Source organism: Onychomys torridus, chromosome 8, assembly GCF_903995425.1.
Source record: "Onychomys torridus chromosome 8, mOncTor1.1, whole genome shotgun sequence".
NCBI classification, from domain to species: domain Eukaryota; kingdom Metazoa; phylum Chordata; class Mammalia; order Rodentia; family Cricetidae; genus Onychomys; species Onychomys torridus.
In genome coordinates this window covers 55,802,317-55,830,126 of record NC_050450.1, presented here as the reverse complement: position 1 = coordinate 55,830,126, position 27,810 = coordinate 55,802,317, and the positions used below count along the sequence as shown (strand labels likewise).

Sequence of the window (27,810 nt, the reverse complement as noted above, 5' to 3'; positions counted from 1 at the left end):
CCTCTCCTGGTCCTAATTCAGGCTTCTGGGAAAGAACACTAAAATCAGGGGTGCCAGCAAGGAAGTGACTCAGGAAGATTCCTTGCAGAGAATGAGTAGGCTTGCCATATGAACTGGACCTCATAGCTGCAGAGAGCCTCAGCAGTGTGGGCCACACAATCTCTAGGCTAAGGGGTGGGTCATAGGAAAGGTGACCTTTAGCATCCAGGTTCAAAGGTCAGCAGAATAAGGCTTTCTGTCTCAGAAAAGCTCCCACCACCAAACTGAAAGGAGGCACCAGCAGAGCTGGAAGACCAGTTAGGCATCATTGGTGCCTAACTACTGTCTGGGAAGCTGAGACACCCAAAGCCCCACCACCACCACCACCTTACCTTCCTGTAATGCAGAGATTTATAGTACTTCCCTAGATCTTGCACCTTAGAACTTTCCTGGTAAATCTGGGGCATGGGGGAGATGCCAGATGGGCAGGAAGAAGCCATGCTTTATATTTAGAAAAAGTTACAAGAAGAACGTTGTAAGAAGTATAAATAAATCCACATCAGCTCTCTTCTCCATTACATGCCTTCAATGACCTGTCCCAGGTGAGCCTCCCCTCTACAAACACCCCTTCTTCCCATCTTCTACACAACTCCCCACCTCCACCCCAGCCTCACCTCCAAACCTATCATTGACTTGGCCCATACCTCCTCTTTCTGCTCCTGTCTGGAGCTCATGAACAGTGCCTCCTGGCATGAGGTCCACAGGCATTCCAGACTCAGCAGGTAGAACCCACAACCCGACCCGCAGGGGATTCAGAACATCCTCTCTGTGCTATTGAAGGTATTTTCACGATACACAGCAAGAGCGGGTCAAGCATACTTCTGCAGAAGTGGTTCTTACCATGGGTGGGTAGTTAATTGGTCCTTAAGGGGAGCTGCTAAGGAAGACACCCAGGGCTGGTCTGAAGCCTCAGGCTCAAGACCAGGCTCCCAGCAGCTTGTTCTGTATGGCACCCTCTGGAGAAAGTGAGGTTAAAGCAAGCAGCTGCCCCAGGGCCGGAGCTCTGAGCACCCTGGGGGATGTTCCTGTGGCTTTTCTCAACACTGTCATCACTGTTCTTTCTCAAAGAACCCGCTACATTGCACAGTTCCTCCCAAATCTGCTCCGTTGCCTGTTGGGAAATCAACAACTCATGCAGGCCTTTCCAGATACAATTTCTAGAGGACTTCTTTTTTTTTTTCCCCTCCTTTTCTCAGAAAAAAGAAAAATTGGCTGAGGTCACAGCATACAATGGCCAAGCCTGTGTCACTGTCCAGATGACTCCCACCCCTAGGCCTGATAACAAGGGCACCTTTGTCTACTGCATTTTAGGCAGGGCTCTCTGGGCCTGCCTTATCCCTGCTGGGAGAAGTTTCAGCCAACTTCTTCCCAAACCTAAGTCAAGGTTCTGGCCAGGGTCCTGGCTCCAGCTGTGTGAACCCAAGGCCTGATAAAAGCCAGCATGAAAAGAATGGAGAATTTCTAGAAAGGATCATTGTGTGAAACTCTTCTCTGGCCTTAGCCTTCAATCTGCACTCACCACTACTGGGCTGTAAGTGAAGACAGGGCTGGATCCAGGAACAATACTGTATCCACCACCTAAATAGGTTTGGTAGGACCTGGATCCCCAGTGAATCTGATGTTCCATTTAGAAGATTTCTGGAAGTTGGGGAATCAGCTCCATGGGGTAAAAGCTCATTGAGCTAGCATGAGAACCCAATTTTGGATCCCCAGAACTCAAGAAAGCCAGATACACATGGTAGATATATCTATATGTCTAACCACAGAGGTTCTAGGCAAGAGAAGACAGACAGCAGAATCCCTTGAAGCTGGGCCAGGTAGCCTGAGGTATGGCATGACTAACAAAAGATGCCATTTCTTTTCTTGTTTGTTTGTTTTCCAGACAGGGTTTCTCTGTGTAGCTTCAGAGCTCACTCTGTAGACAAGGCTGGCCTCAAACTCACAGAGATCTGTCTGCCTCCTAAGTGCTGGGATTAAAGGCATGCGCCACCACCACCCAGCTAGAGATGCCATTTCAACAAGGGGAAAGGCAAGGATTCATTCCTGAGCTTGTCATCTGACTTCTGCAAGCATGCCATAACACACAGATGCCTGTGTTCATGCATGAGTACACACACACACACACACACACACACACACACACACACACAAACACACACACATATATAGAAAGACAAATAAATAAATAGAAGCCTTCTGGAGATGTTGAAGATTTACACTTAAATCAAATATTTCTGTGTTCAATTTCTGTTAGAAACTCGGGGATTTTAACAACTGATTGTGTTTTCTGTGCTGGGATTGAAATTCAGGGCCTTCTGCATGCTAGACAAGTGTGCTACCATGAAGCTGCATCTCCTGACTGGTTCTTTATATAGAAGTAAACAAATCAGACCATCACCTAGGGATGGAGTTAGACTAGGGTGTAGATGCTGCTGTTCCAGTGCTCTGAGATCTCAAGGAAGGCAGTTACATTTCAATTCTTTTTCAGGTATTCAGTAGAGACACTCTAGTATCTTTCTAAATGGTCGTGGGGATCAAAGGGGGAAATAAAACAAACATGCTGTGCTTATAAGTCTCTGTGTGTCAGATCTTAAAGTTACAGACAGTTGTGAGCTGTCATGTGGGTCGGGAATTGCAGCCAGGTCCACTGGAAGAACATCCCAGTGTTCTTAACTGTTGAATCATCTCTCTAGCCCCATGACTGACTATCTTAAGAAATCAAGGGGGAATTCCATTGTTAACTCCATTTACTAGAGGTGAAAACAGTGGCTCTTGAGATGGAGCAGAAAGGAAGAAGATAACTGTGCAGTGCTGTAGACCACGTGGCCAGAAGCATCAAGGGCCGATATAATAGGGAGGAGGTGCTAAGAGCATGGTCCAGGTCCTATGATCAAGAAGGAGTGAGAAGCAGAGCTGAGGATGGAGTGAGGCCACAGGAGCCATGGGATCACCAGAGCTAAGAAACATAGGTCTCTGAGCACTGTGGTACAAGCCTGTAATCCCAGCACTTGGAGGCTAAGGCAGGAGGATTGTTTCCAGGCCAGCCTGAGCTATATGACAAGCAATGTCTCAACAACAATAACAATAACAACAACTATTATTATTATTATTGGCAGCCTGAAGACCCGAGTTCAGTCTCTGGGACACAGTCATGAGCAGAAAGAGGGAACAGACTCCAAAGGTTGTCTTTTGACTTCTACACGTGCCATGGCACATGCTTCTGCCTTTATAAAACAAACAAACAAATGAATGAATAAATGTAATTTAAAAAATTCAGCAGCACTAAGCAACCAGTGACAACAGCAAAAACACCCACAGCTGTCTAGAGGCTCAAATCAGCCACTCCGAGGAGAGCCTTCCCGGGAGTCAGAGCCCCCAGTGGCAGCGATCTCTGGGAAGTCTAGGACAAAGGCGGGTGGGGAGCGCCAGCCCTCAGCTTTGCAGCACACATGCACACATAGGACCAAGGTGCTTCCCTGCTCTTAGAAGTGGCTCTTACCCACTATTGCTAAAAGCAAAACTGTATTTGGACCTGGATGGACAATTTCTAGTTCTTCAAGCTTTGTGGAATCCCAATGGCCATGGAGGCTGTCATAGCCCACAGCTTCTGGATCTTAGCAAAGTGGGCCCAGTTTTAAGGCTGTTCAACTAATGGCTGTCATCAGGACCATCTTGGCTCCACGTTATATGGAGAGGCAGATACATCCACAAGCAACAGCATACCAGTGACCATGCAGGGTAATGGCTGCCCTTGCAAATCTACTATGGCTGCCATCTCGTGGCCAGATACCTCTCTGGGTTATTGTAAACCAGGTAACATGCTCTGATCTGGGCTAAGCAGAACACATTACTCCTGAAGACTTTCTTCTTCAGGATTCCCCTAAGCTAATCTTTCAAGATCTGAAAGACTCGGGGATAATATGGTTATCCATAACAGAGTAATAGATTCTGAGTTTCATTTGAGAAGCCACTTGAGTTTTGTTTTATTAATGGTCCTCTTTTCTTAAGGGCTGGCAGTGAGAAATAAACTAATGAGATCTCCATTTGGCATCTGTAATCGGGTAGATGTCTACATCCAGGGACATAGGTAAAAAGGAGAGATTGCAGGGAGCTCATGATTGAAAAGCAAAATACTGGAAATCATTTCCATAGAGCCAGATACAGCTGACCCACAAGATATTATTCTTTGTTTCAGTCAGGTTAGGAACTATCAACCAAAATAGGACACTTTGCTGTAGGCCTTCATCCTCTGCAGGACGAATCGGGTTGTGTTATAATGATAATTAATAAGAAGGAACATCTGGCTATGGTGATGACTCACTTTTCCTAAATGCTTCATAGTCATGAAGGGAGAAATTATTCACCCTCCCGCAGTCTCCAGGGTACAGGGTCTCTGGCATCCTCTCCCTCACATGTGGCCCCTGGGTTACATGATCAATCAACCAGCTAATAGTGACTAAGTATTCTTTCCTGATGCTATGGAAGATGCAAGCACTATTTCAGTAGTGCCCAACTCTTAAAAATTGGAAGATACAGATAAGTCGCAAACAGGGGCAGGGTTTGGGGGGAAGGGAGAAACAGCTTTCAAGACAGACTGTAGCCATGCCAAAAGGTTAAGTCTGGAGACAATAAGTGCTTTCAGAATCCAGGGAGGGCGGGGTCCCTGTGGGCTGGGAGGATGAAGGGAAGTTTCTGAGAAGATAAAGACTTTGCCCCACAGCAGGGATAAAAAGGAAAGGCTTAACCAGAGTGCCAGGGACATGATGTAAGAAGCACAAAGCAGCTGGGTATCCAATGAGATGAAGACAGTGGGAGAAAGTGAAGTTGGTTCCAAAGAGAACAGGAAAAGCCAGAACCAGAACCCAGGAATCCAAACTGAGATGGGAACCAGTTTAGGGGTGAGGTATAGAGTTTGTTGGCTCTAGACCCAAGTTCAAAGTGTGTTACCAGAACTTGAAGGCTGTCCACCTGCCATGTTCCACGTGGTCAGTGGAGGTCAGTCTGGCCCTTGACATGTGGAGTTGGTGGTATGTGGAGGAAGAGTGGCCCAATCCTATAGGTGGATTCAGGGTGCATAAGGAAAGATGGGGGAAGGGAGAGCAGAACTTGAGACACAGGAGAACAACTCCTTTCCTGACCCACGCTCTTCGCACCCAAATCCTCCTCCCCTATCCCCGTTATTGGTGTACACTGTCCCCCAAACCCTTCTCCAAGACTCTTAGAGGCAAGAGTGAGGTTTGTATCCCTTCTTCCTCTCTCCTCACCCAGGGCCCAACACTCAGGGCGACACAGGGGACTTAATGCATTCTAGTTCTGACAGTGTCTCACACATCAAACAAGGAAGGGATTCCAGCAGGTCATGATTTATCCTTCTTGTCTAAGAAGACTCCCTGATACCCAGAGGGCCTGACCCTGGCTTATCTTGGAAAGAGGATGATGGACTAGGAACTGACTGGTCCGAGGCCCAGGGGGAGCTGGTAAGTCCTGAGCTTGAAGAGAAGCCACTAAGATGAGCTGCCACTGGACAGAGAGAAAACACAGCCACAAGGAGAGGCGGGCTCCGGCCCTAAGGGTGCACAGGGCAGAGGTTGAGGGGCAGGCAGCCAAGCTCCTGGATGCAGCATATAGAGCATTCTATGTATCCACACCGCAAAGGATTTCCAGTACTGAATGAACACATCAGAAGTGGTGTTCAGTTTTAAGAACCCGCTGATAGCTGGAGATAGCTCAGTGGGTACAGGAGACTCTGCCACTAAGCCTGACTGCCTGAGTTAGGTCCTCACGATTCTAAGCGGTTTCCCAGCTCAGTATCTCCCAGCTTCAGTCATTCTAAGTCTGCTGTTACAATGTTATACCCCTGTGCCATAGCAACACTGTTATTTATTTATTTTGTTTAAAGCAGTGCCAGGCATGGACATGTTAAGCAAGCACTCCAGTCCTGAGTGATAACCCGGGCCTACTCCAAATTTTTGAACTAGTAGCTGACTTAAATTAAGCCTAGGTCGAAGTAATAATATCTAAGAAATCACGGGTATGATTTGGTGGTTTTATTTTTTTCCTATCATACACGAAAATAAATACAACTTAGAAAGCTGTCATCTCAACGTGATCTAAAATTACCTTCTGGATCCTTCATTGTAAGCTTAGTGCATGTTAGGAAACACTCAGGTTGCGTAGAAAAGCAGCCTGGCTCGGTTAGAAAATGGTTTCGGGTTGCTTTTGTAATCCTAGAAAACCAAACCTGAATTCCCTGAAGACACACAGCTCTGAATCACTGTGTGTGTAAGTAAAAGGGGCAGTGAAGAGAACTGCCAGTTAGGCCCATGATAAGGGTGCCCGAAGCTGCTCTGGGGAAGCCAGTCAACTTGCCATGACTCACTATTGAGTTAGCAAAAAGAAGAAAAGAAAGAAGGAAGCACTTGCTCAGTCTTGGAAGAGACAAAGACAATTGGAGAACCCACTCAGGAACCACCAGGTCAGCAGAAGAGCAGAGAAAAAAGTCTTCCAGAGCAAGGATAGACTGTGGAAGGGAAACAGCATTTGTGCCTTCACCACCTGCTCCCTGAGTCAAGATGTGTGCTATGCCTTCATCAGTCCCTGTCTCTAATTTGAGGGATGAGATTAGCAGTGATCTGACCTCCTCTCCCCCAGTTGTCAGCCTCTGGACACACATGTATCAAGGGCCTACCCTTCCCTCTGCACCCACCATTGAAGCCTTGAAGTTCCCAAGAAACCAGGGAGCAGGGAACACAGGAAGATGTGAAGAGCTGGGGCAGGTGGCTCACCTGTTCCGAAAGCCGCTGTGAAATTGAAATTGGGAACCGGACAGGAGTGTGTGTGTGTGCTATGGAAACCATGGGTTAGTCACTACAAAGGCAGACAACCTTCCTGCAAGTGGAAAAAGGTGCAGAGGTCAATAGGAGTCCACATGTTCCTTCTGGAGGTACATGGGACATGCATGCTGCATGCTAGCACAGGATCTGCCTGGTATAAGGACGAGAAGAAAGGAGCCTGGGATGGTGGGGAGAGGTGATGCTGGATGAGGAAATGCTGAGCTGAGAGCCTAAAGGAAGAGCACATCTCAGAAAATAATTTAGAAAAGTCTCAGGAAACTCAGAAGTCGTGACCTCTGAAAGAGGAACAGAAAGTTGGAATGGAAAAACACAGCTGAGATCAAAGGGATGACCCAAAGATGGAAATGGGTGAGTTGGGGCTCACAGCAGGAACCAATGCTCACTCAAATCCATATCAGTAGAGCGGGGAGAAGTGCTGATATCAAAATACGAAATTTAGAACTGGGCGATGTGGCACATGTCTGGGAGGACTCAGGAGGTAGACACAGGAGGATTAGAAGCCCAGAGTCATCTTTGGCTACATTGTGAGTTCCAAAACCCTGTTGTCTCAAGAAAGACAAGGAACAAACAAAAGAATGCATGGGACTGGGAGTGTGGCTCAATTGTTAGGGCGCCTGCCTAGCCAGCTCGGAGTTGGAATTCCAGCACGGCTTAAACGGCATATGGCGGCACACACCTGGAATCCCAGCCCTCAGGAGGTAGAGGTAAAAGAATCGTGAATTCAAGGTCATCCTTAAACATATTTAAAGTTATATTTATATTGCATATAAATATATGTATGTGGTGTTTCTGTTTAACAAGCTGCAAACGGGACCCTCTTTCCCAAAACTTTGCAATCACAGACATACCCAAGTAAGTGTGCTAACTAACATCTCAGGTATGACAGAAACAGGCAGGCTTGTCTCAGGCATGCAAGGGAAAGCGCCACCCACTTAGCCTCCAGGCACTGAGCGATAAATCTACCTCAGGAAGGCGACAATGGGGAAGCGTCAACTCAAGTGTGAGTCATTTCTTGCTCTGTGTAGACAGTGAGCTGTGCTGAGTGGCAGATTTTCCACCTTTGGGATAAAGCCTGTGCCTTTGACACTCCATCTTCTCTTCAGGGATCCATCTCAGATCCAGACCATGGGAGCAGGAGGCAGTCCTAGAAGGATCACTTGATTCCATCTTGCCATTTTACAGATGGGGAAGTTGAGGGCCAGAGACTAGGAATGCACACCAAGCCTCCCATGTCTCAAACCAGAGAGCCCTCTGGCTGCCCTGAACTTGATGTGAGTGTTACAATATAACCATCGAGGCTACAAAGTGAGCTGTGGTCAGACCGCACAACAGCGGCCAGCGCCTGGCTCAGGACCTTAGCACTCCTCAGGGAGAGGTGGAGCTGAAAGCCACTTCCCATTTATTTGTGGCCAAGAGATCCGGGGAGGAAACATCTGTGAGCATGGAGTGACATCATGAACCCACTTGCTTTTCCCTTTTGCAAACTCTCTCCTATCTATTTTCCCTACTATCCAACACTCCAGCCAAACCAGAGGGCCTGGAAGATTCCGGGGCTTCTGGAAAGAGCATCCTACAGAGATTTCCAGCGCAAGATGTTCGTGATTGCACTGGGCTGGGGGGCGGGAATACAAGTCCAGTAGAAGCCTCACAAACCACTCACCCAGCCTCAGATATCTGCCTGCCCCAAACTCAAACCCAGCTTCTGGTCTCCAGCCTGTCACAGAAAAAGCACACACTAGGTTCCAATCCCATCCTGCCAGTCGCATAAGCTTGGAAAACCACTCCTCTAGATGAAACTGGTCTCTCCCCCCTGCCCCTGCCCAGTACATACAAATGAAAATACAAGCCAGCATGGTGGCACATAGTGGACCCTGCACTGAGTCTGAGGCTAGCCTGGACTGTACAGTAAACCTCTATTTCACAGAAGTGAATGGTGACCATCCAGTCAGAGGGTAGGGAGGCTGGGAGAAATGAATTTGCTTTGCAATGCTTTCCACCACCTGTGAAGCCTCTGTGTGACCTTTGTGAGCTGCCGTCAGCTCCGGGCATCGGGGCTCACTCACTGATGCTACTTGGGCCTTCCCAACAGGCTGTGCGGACCTCCCCAGCACATCACTGTCTAACCTTCCTGTCACTGACTAGGCTGACCAAAGGAACAGGAGGAAGGACATGGAAAGGACGAGACCAGGATTCAGAGGACCACGACCACCTGCAAGTCTCATGGGCATATGACTCTCTTAGAAAGCTGCTGGCTGAGCCCACCTGATTTTCCCTTTGGCAAATCCTCGTTCGACTGTTTCTCTACCCGAAAACTCAAAGCCAGACAGGAGGGCCCAGAAGACACAGAGATTTCTAGCACAAGACGTGCATCGACTATTTCTGGACCTCGAACAAGAGGTGCAGACCATCATGCAAGGCCCTGCCACTTTTCCTGACACGGGCCATGCATGCTTTCACTTTTTTACTACAGGCACTTACCTCAAAAGGGGACAGGTTTGACCAGGAGACCCGGTGACTAAGTGCCCCGCCTACCACCACCACATTTCCCACCACTGGATCAATCACTTCCACTGCCTGTGTTTTGCCATGAGTCCCAACGACGGCATTTGTTGCCCTTAGGTGCTGCACAATGTCTGTTGGGGGGCCAGGAAGCTGATATACACCAGCTTATTTGATTCCTACAGAAATCTTGGGGGAATTCTTATTTCCACTTCCTAGCGTGGTTTCAACTGATGTTCTGTCTCTAAGCCCAGTGCTAATTCCTCCTCACCCCAGGCTGCCCCTGAGTCTACATACTGAACCTCTGCTGCCTCCCAAGGTAAACACTCTAGTTTGTAGAGGAAGCCAGTCAACCGGCCCCCTCATTATCTGTTTGACCAGGGAAAGGCGATGCTGATTGCTAGGAGGGAAGCTAGTTACCTGGGGAGGGTGGGGGAGCAGTAGGGGGAAGTGGACTGTTAAATCAAGTCAGTAAGTAACAAAATCACAGCATATGCATTCCTACATCCAAGAGTTCTTACCAGCATCCAGGGTGAAACGTCTCCCAGGAGGTGTCCCCTGAGCGCAGAGGAGCTGCCAGCTGTTTTGTTTGGGCCCTCACAGAACTAGGAGCTCTAGCTGGCAGAGACCAAAGCAAGAGGCAGAGAGGTAGCTAGAGACTAGGCTCCCACACTAACCCTCTAATCATGGGAGCCTCCTCCCCTCTGCACTGAATTCTGGAAGCCTAGAAAGGGTCTGTCTCCTGGGAGGTGTACCCCCACCCTGCTTAATTTCTCTGCCCATTGCTGCTCTGGTTTGAGTGGCCTGGGATGAGCACTCATGGGCTACTTCTGAGCACAAAGAGAGTATTCTATTCAAATCTGTCTCCAGACACAGATGTGCATAAGAAATGCATGAGCGGGGGATGGAGCTCAATTGGCAGAATGCCTGCCTAGCATACATGAAGATTTAGGTTCAATTCCCAGAACTCATAAACTGGCCATGGTGATAACATGCCTGTAGTCCCAGCACTCAGGAGGTAAAGGCAGAAGGACCAAGGAGTTCAAGTTGATCCTTGGTTAACATAATGAGTTTGAGACCAGCCTGGACAACATGAAACCCTGTGTGTATGTGTGGGGTCAGGGGTCAAGTAGGCTTCTTCCCAGACTCTGAGCAGCACTTGTCAGTTTATCTGGCATGTGGACATCTCTTTTTCTGGAATGACTCATGCACCAAAAACTGCAAGAGTCTAGAGGGTGGAGACAGCACTGACCGTGTGCCAGTCTGCTTCACCATGGGAAGGAGTTCTTGTACACTTAACCCCTACCTCAACTCCCCGAAGCCCATAGGAATGAAATGGGCCAGGGAGACAAGGTCATTGGTAGCTTGGCTGCAGTCTGTGAAACAGAGTTCTCAAGGGCCTTGGGTCGATTCTCCAAGTAATCTGTTTGGGAAGGACTCACATAGACTGTCTACTGAAGCAACCAAAGCCCTTAGCCAGAAAGGCAGCTGGAAGTGACCAAGGGATTGTGAAACGGCACCTGAGATACCAGCATGAGATTTGAAATCAACATGTGGCTCGCCCATGTCGATATAAAGAACCTGGAGGTGATGGCATATGCCTTTAATCCCAGCACTTGAGAGGTAGAGGCAGGAGGACAGTTAGGGCTACATACAGAGAAATCCTGTCTCAAAAAACCAAAAAGAATTGGTCGTATATTTCCATCTAGAGACTTCCAGCTCCTTGAATGCCTGGTTTTCCTTGATAAATTTGAACAGCCCACCTGGTCCCTTGGAATGAGACTCAGTTCCTTGGTTGTGTTGCTAGGGATACATACTGCTGGTCCCTCAGGAAGGCAGCCAAGTGACTTTCTCTAAAGGTGAGCTGAAGGTACCAGTCTTGTTTGTTTTATAGGTCGGAATACATCCCCAAGAGTTCTCACATTGGAGACTTACTACCCAATGCAACGGTGCTAGGAATTGAGACCTTTAAGTGCCAATTAGGTCCTGAAGGTCCTGCCTTCATAGGTAGATTAGTGTTGCTATCTCAGGAGTGGTTTAGTCACTTTGAGGATGGGCTTGTTAACACACACAAGTCTGGCCCCTTCTTGCATGTGACTCTCTTAGACTATATTGTCTTTCTGCCTTCCACTATGGGATGACACCCAAGAAGTCCCTCAACCAGATGTTGCCACCATGGTTTGGGATTTCCCTAATTCTACAACTATGTATCAAGTACATTTCTAGTCTTTGTAAACTTGCTTAGTCTGGTGCATTGTATTAGAATGACACAAAACAGACTAAGACATCCATCCACAGAACATCAATGAATCTACAGACAGAAGTGTTGAGTAATCAGAGGTCATCCAAAGAGGGAGTAAGGGTTTGGACAGGTAGCTCAGTAGTTAAGAGTATATACTGTTCTTGCAGAGGATTTGCACTCCATTCCTAGCACCCATGTTAAGCAGCTCACAAAGATTTTGAAGTCCAGCTCCATGGGATCTGACTCTCTTCTGGCTTTCACGGGTTGATAGCACTCAAGGGCACAATCCCAAATGCTGGGATAATGGGCATGCACCACACACCTAGCAGGAACAGACTCTTCAGTACTCGCTGTGGACATGGGTGCAGGGAATTTTTCATACACACATCCCCACCCAAGTGAAATAATAATGACCACATACTGGCCTCAGGGATGATGATCAGCAGAGGTGGGTGGGGACTGGGGGACACTGGAGAGCCAGCAGCACCACATCAGAGCCCCACTGGACAGCAGCCTGGGTGTAACCACAGCTTCTCATTTTTGTGACAGAAGTTGGAACTCTGGAGTTTTGTTCTTGAGATGTGCTGATTTTAAGATGTTGCTAACCAACAGAAATGTATTTAAATGAAACTGCTCGGGGGGGGGGGGGAGGAGTAAACAAAAATAAAATTACAACAAACTCACAAATCTCACTTTTCTGCACTTGGTTTTGCCCACTGGCCACCGGCTGTTGGCTGTCTGTATACCTTTTCATTTGAAGAGGGTCTTTTGGTTTTAAAGAGTTGAATGCCGCCAGGCGGCAGTGGCGTACACCTTTAATCCCAGTACTCGGGAGACAGAGCCAGGTGGATCTCGAGGCTGGCCTAGTATACAGAGCAAGATCCGGGACAGGAACCAAAACTACATGGAGAAATCCTGTCTCCAAAAAAAAAAAAAAAAAAAAAAAAAAATGCCGAATGCCACTTCCCCAGGCTGCCGGGCAGCAGATCTGCCCATGCTGTCCAGTTTTCTGGCTAGGATCACTTACCACTGATCCTAGTGAGTGCAGTTGAAAGCTGGTTTCGGGGCTATCAGTGGGCACTTTCCAAGAATTCCACATGTGTGGCCACCTCCACGCCCACCCCCAGTGCCCTGCTCCCCACCCTGTACTAAGCTTTCCTTTGTGGGAAGCACAGATATGTTTTCTTAGACAGAAGAGACCCTGGAAAATCTGTCCTACTTGGCTTCTTACCCATGAGTGGAAGAGAATGTTCAGAGAGGTAGGTGTGTGAAGATGACCAATAGGTTAAGGATTTGAGCCTGACAAAGCAGCCTGGGTGTGGGCAGATGCATGGAGAGCCGACACAGTCATCAGAGTGACCAGAGATTCATGTGAGGAGGAAGAGAAAGCTAGCACCTGGGGATATGGAGTCTGGTGGGAGGAGGGTGAGATTGGAGCCTCCCAGGAGGTGTGAGGAATTCACTCCTGCTGGCCTCAGGGTCATAGGAATGAGTGTGTGGGGGCATACAGTGACAGTGACAGAGGTCTCCAGGAGTTTGGGTCACAGATGTCTCAGTCCTGGGGGCCTGGGCACCACAGGTGTTATCTTACTCTTTTTTTTTTTTTTTTTTTTGAGACAGGGTTTCTCTGTGTAGCTTTGCACCTTTCCTCACTTTGTAGACCAGGCTGGCCTCGAACTCACAGAGATCCTTCTGCCTCCCAAATGCTGGGATTAAAGGCGTGCTCCACCACCACCTGGCTATCTTACTCTTGTTTGCAGGTCAGAGAGAAGAGAACAGCTCCATCCCTGTCACCAGACCAACCACTTCTACATGAGCTTCTCCAAATGGTGCTGCACACTGAGTCCACCCAAGCCTGCCCTTCTCCCTCCGGGGGAGTCAGAATTTCCAGGAGGGAAAGGGAATCCAGGAGGGAGGCCGAACTTATTTGGTCACTACTCCACTTGAGGCCAGCAGCATCCAAACTTTCATTTCTTTTGAAAGTCTGATATGTGCCGGAAAAAAGGCGTATTTTCCTTACTGGATTGAAATACACTGACCCTTGCTATGCGTAGGCACTAGGACACTTTGTTTTCCATGCACGACACTGACTGCATGCAACGTGTGGCATGGGACTCAAGGTTCAAGATGCACTGACCCCCAGATGCAATCTCATTTTACTGAATCTTATCCTTTAGAGCCAGGTGGGGTAGTGACCATATCAGGCTCATGACCAGCACTTGGAAGGCAGAGACAGGAGGATTGTTGATTCCAGTCTGGGCTACATTTTGAGACACTGTCAGAAAGAAATGGAGGGGATGGTAAGAGGGAGAGAGACAGACAGACAGAAAGATTGATTGCAGGATGCAGTAGCATGCACCTGTAGTACTTCCAGCTATTTAGTAGGCTGAGGCAGGAAGATAACTCAACTCTGGAAGTTCAAGAGCAGCCTGGGCAAGATAGATACAAACAATAGAAAGAAGAGGGTCTATGTCTTCAGACACATACCCTTGCAATATTTGCTATATGTCTGATATTACAGGAGAGGATACCAAAATGTGATATTCTAACAATATAATTGTACTGTGTTGCATCATACTAAGAAATGAAATGCAAAGAGACCTCTGGCTTAGCCAACATCCTCTAATACTAGCTCACCCTCTCCCAACTATTAGAGAACAGAACTGTAGCCAGACACTTGTGAATGCTCGCAATTGGCAAAGCATTCTGTCCTTAGACATGTCACATCCCCACTGCGTCCCAAATCTGTCCCAAATGTGACTCCAACTCACTGCAAGGCTGTGGGAAGATGTTCAGCATCCTTTGAGTGTCCCGAGGGAAATGAAGCCTCAGGAAAACTAGCAAAATTGTCCCATGGTAGAAAGAGTCTGAGTCCATATAAATACAAGTTTTCTGAACTTGAACTTTATGCCTTTTCCCAAAGCTCTCTTCTGGTCTCATTATATAATTGTGAGTCCATTACTTTTCTCCAACTTGAATACAGAAAGGCATATCCCTGATTGTGTTTCCCTTCTGCAGCTCCTCTGACTGATGTGTGCCCTCCATATGCTACCCTGACCTCACAGCAGAAAGTGCACAATGTGACACCCGAGAGTCTGCGGGTCCTTATGGAACTCCTGTTTTCCTGCTCCACTTGCTGTGTGGCCTCCACCAGAACATGTCACCTCTCTGTTATCTCAAATGGGAGAATGATACCAGTTGATTCCCAAAGACATTTCCAGGCTTCCCCTGAAAACTACACCACCTCAGCTGGAGCCTCTTCAGAGACTGGCCACATGATGGAAAGGAAAAAACAAAAAACAAAACAAAACAAAAAAAACCCAAAAACAAATTAAGAAAGATCTAAATTGGAGCGTTGAGGTAAGTCCACAGAAACCAAGAACACCTCCTTCTCGGACACCTAGTCAATCCAAGTGGCTTCCTTTACTTTTTGGAACCTTGGTCACCATGCAACCCAGACTTTCTAAAGTCATGAGGACCAGAGTAAGCAAAGAGTCGACAAAGTCCATCCAAAGCAGCACCCACTCCTAACCCAAAAGGCTATTCAAGAAAGTCTTCCCTGTCTGTAGGAGTTGGCTGGTCAGCATCTAGACCTGCTCCTCCTAGCCTGGGGCATCTGCATGAAAGATGACCGAAGTGTCAGGGTCCCCACTCACCTTAGCCCTGTAGTTGGTCCTTGTACAGATCTGACAGGCTGGTCATTTTCTGAAACAGTCCCCACATCCACTTCTTCCCCGTGGCATCCGCTAATTCACTGTGCAAAGCAGCATTTATATATAGAAAGTTGCAACCACGCAGGTTAGCATTAAAATAGAGCCTTGACGTTGCTGTGGCAACCAAACAAATGATATTCAAAATGAAAGAGAAGTATTCTGCAATCGGAAAAGCATGTCCACAGCCTTCCAGGACAGCTGGAGTCCTTCCCCTGAGTGGGGTGGGACGGTCTCCAGAGGAGGACTCTGTTCTTAGGAATCTCCTTCATTAAGTCACCCGCTCTGGCTGCAGCTATGGCCTCACTGGCTGCACAGGCTCCTTCCTAAAGCCAGCTCCCGCCTGGGGTGGACCCAAGGCCAAGCAGCTAGGCTTGTGTGAATATCCTGCTCAGGTATGTCAGACTGCAAATGCTCAACCCATTAGGCTCCATGGGGAAGCAGCCTGTGTGTTATTGCAAGAATGCTGATCGAAACAAAAATGCCCTTCAGCTGCTGCCTGCCTTAAACAGAGAGTCAAGAGGTTTCCTCCAGCTGAACGGCATTTGGCAAGTTACTTCACCTATTGGAACCTCTAGTTTAAAATAATGAGTGTGTGTGTGTGTGTGTGTGTGTGTGTGTGTGTGTGTGTGTGTGTGTGATAGAGGGGGGCAGTCTAGAAGCTTCTACCTCTGGGATGTATCTTTCCCTTTTGTTTAATATTCTAATTGCATAGAGCTGACCCCCCCCCCCCCCCCAGCACAGAAGCTCCTGGTTCCTAGATTTAGAATATAAAACCTGTAATGAACTCCCTGTCATTTAAGGCACCCAAGCCCCAAGAATGAGCACAGTCTCCAGGTCAGAAGGATCCTAGATGAGGCCAGTGCCTTGGACCAGTCTCTGAGCCTTTTTGAGGCTCATTCGGAACTCAAGAGTGATCTGGAGAGACTAGAATAAAGAAGACTGTCAGTCCCAGGTACAGCGAGGATGCAGGTTTTGGAGTACTGGGAACTCTCAAACATGGCCAAGGGCATGCAAAGTGATGCGTCGTCCCCCCCCCCCCCCCGACAGCAAAGTGGCAGTTTCCCATCATGCTAAGCACATTCTAGCCACCAGACTCAGCAAGCCTACTCTCAGGGATTTACCCATGAGAAACGAAAACAAGTGTGCACACCAAGTCTGATTCACAAATCTTCAGAGTGACTAGAATTTCAATCTTAAATGTCCCCCAAAGCCCAGGGTGTTGGGGGCTTAGTCTCCTACCTATCAGGAAGTGATAGACAGTTTAAGATGTGGAGCCTAATGGGAGTTGTTCTTGTTCTGGTCATTGTCCTTGAAGGAAACAGTGAGGCCCCTTCCCTTTCTCTCTCTTTTGTATCTTGACTTGCAGGTGAGCTGCTTGGCTCCAACAATCGCTCATCGCCATGGTGCAATACCTCACCACAGGCATCAAGCTGATAGCACACAGACATCACATGCTAAGAAGCTTGTGTCAAAGGTTACATAGTTTGCTATTCTATTCATGTGACATTCTCAGACAAAGCTACAAAGATGGAGAAGGCGCCAGGGTTTTGGGTGGAGGAGGTATGAATGAAAAAGGCATGCAGAAAGAAAAAAAGTTTTGAGACAGCATCTCACTATGTAGCCTCGGCTGGCCTGGAACTGGGTATGTAGACCAGGCTGGTCTGGAACTCACAGAAGGGACATTTTAGAAATGATAGAATCTCTGCATCCTGACTATTGGGATGGCTATATGAATCTCTGTGTGTTAAAATCTATAGAACTATATGCAAAAGGTAGGTCACTTTTTACTATAGATAACTGGAAAAAATACTATTTTCACCTTGGGATCAAGAGAATCACAGTTGATGACCAAGGGGATTCAGCTCAGACAAAGGATCTTCACCCCTAAGCAGGTAAGCCCTGTTTATATTTGCTACCAGTATTGGTTTCCATTTACCACATACTACTGTGATTCTGGATCAGCATTCTTGGACAGGGGCAGCAGCTGCAGTAGTCCCTCGCTTGCCATGCTGTTAGAAAGTGGAGGCTCTGGGGCTACCCAGACTTCTTCCTTTTCTAGGTGGTCACATAACTTCTGGTGCACATAGTTCAAGTACATGCTGATGGGTAGGAACCATTGACCTTGGTACAGCTGCTGGAACCAACTAAACAAGCCCATCATGGCCTAGTCAAGTCAGCTTGCTCTGCACACCTACCTTGCTCTCTATATCTTCCTTTTCTCAACCCTATCCTTCACCCACCTTTAGCCTGCTCCAGATATGGTCAGCCGCTGCCCAGCAAAGAAAAGCAAAGCCTGTAGTTCTCACGTGACCACCATGAATAAGCACGGGGTACAGGGATGCTTGGCACTAAGCACACCTATGGCCTAAGCTGAGACCCCAAAGGGAGCCCTTGGCTATTCAGATCGACTGCACACTCAGCAAGCTCCTCCCATCAGACCCAGCCCTGGGGTCCTTCACCAGAATCAGAAACCACTATACCCATTTTTCCTGAAATCAAATGTGAGCCTCGTGGTTACCCCCTGAAGCCTGGAAGAGCACAGCTTCCCACCTTCCCCAGAACAAATTCAAAGGCGTTTTGCGTGGTTGTTGGCTCCAAAGCCACGCCAAGATGATGGCTACAAGGAAGAAATCAGAACCATATGGATTTCACATCCAACGAAATAAACAGAATTACAGCACAGGGTTGGGCCCAAGAAACCAGGGGCTATGTGCCTGGCCCAGAGCCCAGGCTTGGTGGCCTGCAGCACAGGCTGGGCTCTCTGGCCTCTCCCCTCCACCCGTGACTCCCACAAACAGTCCCAGGGGCACCCCGCCTGTTCTCTGGCTTTCTTTGCTGAGGTTTTGACTGACATTTCAGTGTTTTATTGTTGAGTCTTTTATATATATATTCTCTTTTATAGTATAGCTAAAGACAATTTGGCTTCTTTTCTAGTTCCATCTAAAGAGGTACAAGGCCAGACAGGAATGTCACCCTTGATGATAGAATTGCAGATCCAGAGGCATGGGGGCGGGGGTCAGCTTGGCATCTACCCTCCTTCCCACCTTACAGAGCTAGCTGAGCTGGGTGGGGACACCCATTTCCCCTCAATTTCCTCAGATCATACATGGAGAACTCCTTCCTTTCCTTTTCTAGGGAAACAATACAGCACTCTGTGTAGCTGGCATTTCTGAATCAAGGTGGTTCTTTCCCTTCCCTCCTCCCTCCCACCCCCAGTGCCATTGGGCACTGTTTGGAGACATTTATTAATTGTCACATTGGGGCTGCCTGGGTTAGTTCCCATGGCTGCTGGAACAGTCTCGATGTGTCCTGGGACAACACTCTTCTAAGCCTCTGACTCCTCTGAAGGTCATAGGTCAAGGTCATAGACTGCATTACTTCTGGAGACTGTCTTGTCTTTCTCTGCTTCTGAACGCTGCCTAGTCCTTGGCCAGGGCCTTTCCTCTACCTTCAGTGCCATTGATGTCAGGTCACACCCTGTTAACATTGTCACCTTCGTTCCACATGCAAGGACCTTGATGATCATACTGGGCCCGATTGGGTGATCTATGGTACCTTCCCATCTCAAGACCAGCTTACCTGCAGCTATAATTCTACCCACAACATTAGTTCTTTCATGGAACCCACCGCACACAAATTCCAAGGATTATCATGTGCCCACGGGATTAGAAATTATGGAGCCTACAACAGGAGGCTGCTGGCTTCACTGCTAAACCATAGGTGGGTACAGTGGTATCTATGTGTGATCTCAGCACTTGGGGGGCTGAGGCAAGAGGATAGAGAGTTGGGAGGCTAGCATCAGCTGTCTCAAAGGAGAAAAAAAACTCAACCTAAAACAATCCATCACCACAGATAGAACCTACCCCAATTATCAACACACCAAGGCTTAGAAGCCCTGGTGCAGCCTACCACCAAGGCCAGAGTTAGCTCCCAGTGACTCTGACTCAAGTCCATTCCCCAGAGAGCTCACCTTTGGAAAGTTTAAAGACTTTCAGAGCTCTGAGCCACAGTGAAAGAGGCATGCTTAACACTATGTTAAGAATTTTAAAGTGGATTTTGTAATTAATTAGGCTATTACTCCTGGATCATAGAAAATATGATAAATACTTTTTTTTTTATTGTGTGTGGGGAGGGCTCCATATTGGGTGTGTTGATCTATCACTTTCTGTCTGCCTTTAATGGCAAAGGTTCTCCCATTGAGTCTGAAGACTAGTGGCCAGTAAACCCTGGTAATTTTCCTAGGGTTGCAGGTATATACATGGCTAAGAACCTAGATTTTTACATGAGTTCTGGGGATTTGAACTCACATCTCCAAGCTTTCAAGGCAGGTACTCTTAGCCACTGAGCCATTTCTCCAGTCCAAGGTTTAGTGGTTTTTTTGTTTTGTTTGTTTGTGTGTGTAGTCGAGGCTGGCGTATCTCAGCCTACCAAATGCTGATGTGCTCCACAATGCCCAGCATAAAACTTGCAAAGTCCATGAAAGGCATCTGATGTGCAGAAGTCACATACACACGCATGTAAAACCCATGTGAATAACTTCAAGTGACACAGCTAATTCTGCTAGGCAGCTGGGTTAGTTGTTTCCAGAGTCACTAAATTCTGGAATTAGCCGGCTTGAGCTGCTCCTACTTCCTGTCTCCCTTTCTTCCCTCTTCCAGTCATGCTTAGCTCCCAGAGGCTGATGTTCATTTCTAGTGAGCTTGGGGAATCTCAGTCCCCACAATGCTCACTAGGCCCCAGGATCCTGAAGGTGGTCAGCAGTCCTCCACTCTATGGTGAGTTCTAAAGCACAACCTGGGAAAGAACTAGGGTTCTGGGGGATATCCTGTGCCTTGGGGAGGTATCAGGAGAGCACCCAGAAAGGATGGACCTTCCCTGGCCAGCAAAAGCAAACTGTTTCTGTGCTCCCTGTCTCTGGCTGTATTTCCCAGAGCCTGCTAAGAAGGGGCTGGGAAAGGTGACTAGTTTGGTGTCTATGTTGTGGTAACACTGACCAAAAACACCTTGGGAAGGAGGGAAGAATTTAGTGGGCTTCCAGGTTCCAGGGAAGCCAGTGCAGGATCTTACAGCAGAATCCACGGAGGAACACAGTTCACTAGCTTGCTCGCCTGGGCATTGCCTACAGTGGGGGCTGCAGCCTCCAACATCAGTAAGAAGATGCTCCCAAAGACAAGCCCACAGGCCAGTCTGAAGGGGGCAGTTTCTCAGTTGAGACTCACTCTTCTCAGGTGACTCTGGGTTGTGTTAAGTCGGCAGCTGGAGCTCACTGTGACACAATGGTGTTGTAATGGTGTAATGGTGTTTCCCCTAAAGAAACAGCCAGGCAGAGCCTACTGATGCCACTTCCTCATGATTCTGATGAAAGTGAGCACCTGCTCCCTTCATCCCCATCAAGTGATATGCAGAAGCACTGAGATACTTCTGTCTCTCTCCCTCTTTCTGTATGTGTATGTGTCCCTAAGAACCCCGACCCTGGAGAGTCCCTACAATCCTCTTCCATGCCCTCTGCAGGGCACAGTGGAATACTTATTTCACTTCTCTCTGGTGAGTGCCCAGCAACTCTGCCACCACCACCATGAAGAGAATAGCTCTAGGAAATCTTGGCACATCTGGGAGACCCTGAGACTCAGGATCATATGTGCCAAGGTGTCTGGTGCATAGGCACTGGGAGTTTGCTGAGTGTCTGCCGGATGGTGCTGGAAACTCTTCTAGACCCTGATGTCAGTGGTCCACAGGTGGCTTCAGTTCAGTCTGGGGAAAACAATAAGCCAGTGCTCTAAACACTTCTGTGCATTACCTCATTTAGTATTCGTGTCCTCCCTCAAGGCAGATCACCTGAAGCCATCCAGGTTCTGTGGTCATGGGCATCTTGCTGAGAAATCAGTTCAGATTCAATTCAACTGCTCATGCTTTGATACAAGGACATGAGACAGCAGCTGGGCACAGCGGCACCTGGATGGGGACCCAGGTGGTCCAGGGACTTTGTCAGAGCCATAGTCTTGCCCAAGTGTTAACAAGGCACCACACTGAGGGCTGAGCCCTGAGCATCTGGCTCTGAAACTCTGTTCACTTGGCTTGTTCACTCCCTGTCTACCACGGCACCTTCTTGCCCACCATGGAACAGGGAGGGCTTGACAGTGGTCAGCCTCCCTGGCCAAAAGCCTCCTTTAGACTCCCAGACTCAGGGTGCCCAGTTGCAATTGAGATGATGTTGGTAGTGGTGGTGGTGGTGGGACAAAATGGAGGGCAGGGAGCCTTTTCAGATTGGTATTTTTCCCATCCAGCCACAGCAGTTCCTTTGTGGCTTCAGTGCCTCCAATGAGTTGCCCCCACTCCCCACAAAGTCATTGCCAAAGAAAGCCCCATTGTAGGGGAGTGCTGGTCCATGCTTCCTTCTCCCATTTCCCAGCACAGGCCTCCCTCCCCACATCCAACATGAGTCACAGGAGCCCAACTGAAATTCAAAGAGGCTTTGATAATGGGGCTTTCAAACAGATGGTCCCGCAGGATGGCAGCTACTACTGTTGCAGAAGTCCCCAACAAATGAAGGGAGGTTCCTGTGCCAGAGGCTGGGGTAGGGAGAGCTTGGCTTGGCATCTCCAGAATACCCAGGGTAATCCAGAGGCATAGAAGCCACTGTGAGATCCCAAGGCATCTTATCAGTTTTTGTAGCCACCAGGCCAGAAGCAGCCTGCAACATCCAGAGCTGTGCAGCGAGCGTATCTCGGCCACTGGTGAGAGAGTCCCATGTTTCCAATTTCAGTGCTCACAGTTTATGGGACAGATGATTTCAGTCTGGCAAATTAGCAGATCCTATGCCCTGTCCTAGGTTCAAAGATGTGCATATGACCTAAGACAGTCGTGTGAGAATGAATCCTTAGATTCTGGTTGGAATTATTAGGGAGAAGAGGGATTGTGACAGTAGAATGTAAGCCTGAAGCTGTGGGTAGCTCTGGACAACTCACCCCATGGAATAGAGTCATTGCAGAAGACAGATGGAGAGACTTCATGGTGCACCAACACTCACTAAACCGATCGAACCTTGCCTGATGCCGAACTCTCTATGAATGTTCACTTACATCAATCTGGACAGTCCCTCTGCCTTTGAAGTCAACTTGAGTAGGATGTCTGTAAGAAGTAATAGCAGTCTGCCCTTCCCTCGTTCAGCTCCTGGGAGCCACTCACCCCTCTTACAGCTGTCTGGCTTCAGCCTTTGCCTCCCTGGGCATGCTCTTTCTCAGCCATGTGAACTCAGATCTCCCTCAGCCCCCTCACTAAGGACACCTGGGATTGCATGAAAGATTATCCAAATAACCCAGAACAATATCAAGATCCTTAATGGAGTTACATCTGCAAAGACCTCTTCACACTAGCCACACTATCAGGTTCCCCCCAACCACAAGAAGTCAAGCTGCTGCCTGAATGAAGATGAGGTGTGGTGAGCTCAGTTCTGAGCAGAACCTGAAGGCTGTGTGTGTCAGTTTCAAGACATACACACTCTAAGGACAGAAATGGCTTTGGGGAACAGTGGCACTGAAACTGTACTGATAGGTTTCCACTGTGGTTTGCAGAAACAAGACAGTGAATTGGGGTTTCCCAAAGTGTAGAAAACAGGGGGTTTCCAGAATGCTTGTAGCACTGAGATGAATCCTACATTAGGAAGTGGGTGGCCTAAGAGGTTCACTTTTTAAGCAGTTTCCTATTTATTTGAGGTTTATTAGTTTAAAAAAAAGTAGTAATTAAAGCCTGTGACATCACTACCATTGAGCATGACACTGTAGTGACCTTAATCTACCTTGCTAGCTTACCAAGCCCACACAACCACTCCGTTGAACTTGGGAGCTGGGTTCAGATCTACACCCGGCTTAGACTCCCAACTTGATCTCTCTGGACAATGTCTGGAATAGGCAATCCCCATGAAAACGGAAATAATAACGATGTTGTTATTAATAGTCATGCATTTGGTAAGATGTAAATGAACAGATGGACATGAAGCATTTATGACTGTCCTGTCCTTGTGCATACTGCTGCATGCCACAGCTCCTTCTCTCAACTCTGGGTCCTGGTATTATCCTTACTAGAATGTTCTCGTGAGATCTGACAGAATAAAGCATCCATCCCATGTCAGCTAGGTCTCCTCTGTCTCCTATTTTATTCATGTTCCCCTACTCTTCCAAAGATGGCCTCCACTTCTCTGTGCTTCCTCCTGACTGGCTGGAGGGGAGTCTGAACAGAAGCCCCCACCCTCCACCAGCAGTCTCCACAGGGCAACCCAGCCATTTTATCTCTGATTTTAAGGCAAGTATGTTTGAAAATGCTCCTAGTCCTGTCCTTGGGTCTGGGAAGTTGTTTGTCTGTACAGCTCAACTGCTCTGCTTCCAAGATCCTCCTATACCCTTGCTGGTGTTCTGAACCCAGGGTATGTGAGTCAGGTCCCCCAGAGGGAAGCAGATCTTAACATTCTTTAATCTTGACACTATCTCAGAGGGTGGCCACTGTTACAGGCAACAAATGACCAGGGTGTGGTGTCTCTGACACTGGGATTGTTCTCCATCCTTCAGAGCTCTAGTATGAATCATAGTTGAGGCATAAACCATGTGTGAAAAGCCCCAACAGGGCCTCCTGAACAGTTTACTCCGCTCAGTGAGAAGCAAAGAGATATCACACCAGTTCTGCAAGAAGGCAAGCCCCACCCTGTATGTTACTACCAGACCGGCTCTCCTCCTGCAAGGCCGGTCTCCTGGTGCCTCTTCCCTTTGGCTTTAAGAAGACTTTTGCTGGTGCCAGCTCTGGTGTCCTTCCTCGGTCTGAAGACAGAGACAGATGACGGGGAGTCCCCAAGACCGGTCCTAGGTTTTTGTTTGTTTGTTTGGGGGTTTTATGTTTGTTTGTTTATTTGAGACAGGGTTTCTCTGTGTAGCCCTGGAGTCTTTCCTGGAACTCACTTGGTAGCCCAGGCTGGCCTCAAACTCACAGAGATCTGCCTGCCTCTGCCTCCTGAGTTCTGGGATTAAAGGTGTGCACACACACACATACCCTCACCCCCCACCCCTGGCCAGTCCTAGGATTTATGGTTGGCTAAGAGAACACTTAAGACTCAGCAAATATCTCTCTGCTCTTGGTTAAGCACATTCCAGCAAGAGGATACAAAGCAAACTCTGTGAAGGGCTATAGAGAGACAGAGGCAAAGCCCTGAGTAAACAAGTCAAGTTCTAGAGTCCTCCCCAGGGAAATCCTCCCCCAGGTAGAGTCACATGGGGCATGCTGAATTCCTCCAGCAGTGATAGCGGCAGAATGATTAATCACAGTCACTGTCTACAAAGGAAGCTCCTAAGTCCTCAGGTCTAGAGCTTGCCCCCATCGTCCCCCCAACACACACATGTGGATGTCAGAAAAAAACATCAGATGTCCTCCTTCATCACTCTTTACCTTACTCCTTGGAGACAGGGTCTCTCGGTAAGCCCGGTGTTCAGTTGCAGCCTGCAAGCCCCAGTGATCATCCTGCCTTGTCCTCTCACAGAGCTGGGATTACAAGCACGGGCGTGGCCACACTTGCCCCTCCCCACCCCCAGTACTGAGAATCTGAACTCAGATCCTCACGCCTGTGTACAGTCTTCTCTAAGCCAAGGATCCAGAATTATTACTGGAGACTGGTTACAGGCATGGTGTGCCAAGCATGTAGCCAAACTGCAGGTTCCCAGAAGAAAAGCAGGTGTTTCTCATCAACCACACTGTGCACAGGAATAGTTTAAGAAATGGGACCACCATCATCATTTAGGAAACGGTGGGAACTTCCCCAACCTAGCTGTGGCGTGACATTACAAACTGGCTGGCTAAAGAGAGCAGATCAGCTGTGCTATTTTCTTTTAAGAGTCATTCATTCATTCATTCATTCATTCATTCATTCATTCATTCATTCACTTAGTGTGAAGGGTGCATGGGCCATGGCGTGGCAGCAATAGCCATAACCCACTGAGCCATCCCACCTGCCTCTCTGCCAGCTATTCTTATTCTCTAGTTTAGAATGCTCATCAGGATGGCCCTCCCCTGCTGTCTAGCCTGAGTGACAAAATCCTGACATCAACTTCTAGACAGATGATATCTTCTGGAACGCTGTTGGCAGAGTGGTTAGTTCCACAAAGTTCCCTGGTCCATGGCTGGCTCATTGAGAGCCCAGGAGGAATTCCAGCCTCTGAGTTCAGTATGTCATGCTGATGAGAATTTCATGTAACAATAACCATCCCTGACAATGCCTGTCAGGCAGTGGGCCAGACATTTGACACCCAAGAAGCTCATTTACTATTAATATCACTGTTTTATGACGGAGTCACCCACAGCACAAAGACATGAAATGACTTGCCCAAAGTCACTTTGTTAATGGGTTTGAACTCTCGTCCATTTGACCCTGCAGCCAGTGACCTTTAACCCCCATATCCTATAACTCCCTAGAGCCTGTCTTTCCTTGACCACCATCATAATTTTCAGCAAGCTTAATATAACTTTTCTTCTTTCCTAATACTTTCAGTGGACTCACTTTCTTCCTTTAAAAACTGTTGAAAAGAAAACATTGTATTTATCTTCAAATAGGATATTAGTAACGTTTGCTAGAAACCTATGGTAATCATAAAGATGGTCACAATGAAAATCCAGCAAGGATATTCACCCTAGGTAGGTGTTGCTACCTACTGAGTTTCTCTCAGCCAGCTCCACTCACAACCCTCTCCTCGCCATAATTATGAATAGTGAGGAAAACAAAAGGAAAAGCCTTCTCTCTGTAGGATTTGTTGGGACTGAATGTCACTCTGACCAAGTCACTCTGACAAAATACTTGTGAAGCAAAGGTATATTTTAGCTCATGGCTCGAGAGGTTTTTACCCCATTACTTTTGGTCCTGTGGAGCAGAAAGCATCTTGGCATGAGAAAATCGCTCAACTTGTGGTCATTAGGAGACCAACTAGGGGAAGAGGAAGGAAAGGCTGGAGTCTCAATATCTCCATCCATGGTATGCTCCAGAGACCCAACTCCTGCTGGACTCCAGATCCTGAAGATGCTACCATCTACAAATTAGGACCATAGCCTAGGGACTATGCCTTCAGCAGGTGATCCTTGAGAGAACGTTCTAGATCCACACTATAGTACTCATTTGAGTGTATATTAGCACAGCACTTTGGCCAAAGCTTCCATTGGCAGAGAGTGTGAACAAGGAACTAGGGCAGAGCAAAAATGCTACATACTGTAGGTGCAATTCAGCCTGTCCAGTCTGGCTCATTTAGCCTAGCAGGGATTCCTGGCTTCCGGTGTGCCCTACTCCTCAACCCCAGCCCTAAAGCTTGTCCCAGCCCCCTCCTTCTCAGTTTTGCTTTGTTTTGTTTTGTTTTTTTCTCCAGCTTTGGTGATTATTAAACACCATGCATCAGTAGCCTGGATCAGCTGCCCCAGCCTCCTATAACAGCTCCAACCCCAACTTGCTATTGTCTATCTCTAAATCCTGCTTCCTTGGGCTGGGCTCTGCTTGTCAGACTACCAGTCAGACTTTTGCAGAGGAAAAATACCAGTAAGAATGCAATCCCTCTTCACTTCAGATCTAAGAAGAGAGAGAGAGAGAGAGAGAGAGAGAGAGAGAGAGAGAGAGAGAGAGAGAGGCAGAGTAAACAGGTGTGATTGAGGAGATGGGAGTCAAGATGGTGGAAAAGATGGGAGCCAGAATTATACCTTTGCTCTAAGAACCAGATCCCCACTTTTCCATCCGAGATACACCTCATATGATCCTCTAGCCTGGCATTTGGAATCCCTGTTAGTTCAACCATGAATTCTGAGGAGTCATCCAGCTGGGTCAGAGACTCTCACTAAAGACCATCTAATGGGGTGCTCCCATTGGCAAACCAACAGACACCAAAGGAGAGCAGGCTACCAGGTAACTGAGCCCTGTTGCCTGTTGGAATTCTGGCTCCATCATCTCCTTGGGCAAATGAGGAAATTTCTATGCCTGAGAAATTGGACCCAAAATAATACCACATAGGATGCTGCTGATTATGAGGACCATTCAAGATCTGTGCTCAGTTCACATTATCCTCGAAGAACTAGGTCGAGAAATCAGGAAAGGTTGTAGCTCTACATACCAGCATGCAGACCTACCAAAGCCCCTGCTTTACTCATGGACCCTTGTAACATTAGGTTGTAAGGAATAAAGACATTTCTTTGCTCAAGGCTTGGAGACATCCCTGAGGGTATTCAAACAACAGCTTTTCCTGCCATGCTAGAGGATCCTGTGGTAGAAAATTAGCTTTGTATGAAGCCCAGGAACCAAAGCACAGCCTCAGAAACCCACCACGTTCCCACAGAAGCATCTTTCTTTCTGCCCTCATGTTTTCCACCATACCTCACCCCCACCCCCACAGGGCTACAGGGTATAGAAGAGATTTGTCTTCCAGTTTGCTGTTCTCAAGCAGGAGCCACAGTGAGG

At 47.8% G+C, this 27,810-nt stretch overlaps 1 protein-coding gene across 2 annotated transcripts in view; it reads right to left on the bottom strand.

Moving 5' to 3' along the window:
• Window positions 1–27,810, bottom strand: part of Gas7 (growth arrest specific 7) — a 237,146-nt gene that overhangs the window by 105,050 nt on the left and 104,286 nt on the right. Inside the window, exon 1 of one of the 2 annotated variants that reach the window (XM_036195633.1) lies at window positions 15,291–15,513. The exons of the other annotated variant lie outside the window; for it this stretch is intronic. The gene's annotated coding sequence lies outside the window, so the exon portion shown is untranslated. Of the gene's footprint in view, window positions 1–15,290; window positions 15,514–27,810 lie in introns of those variants that run through there. 2 annotated transcript variants of the gene reach the window in all.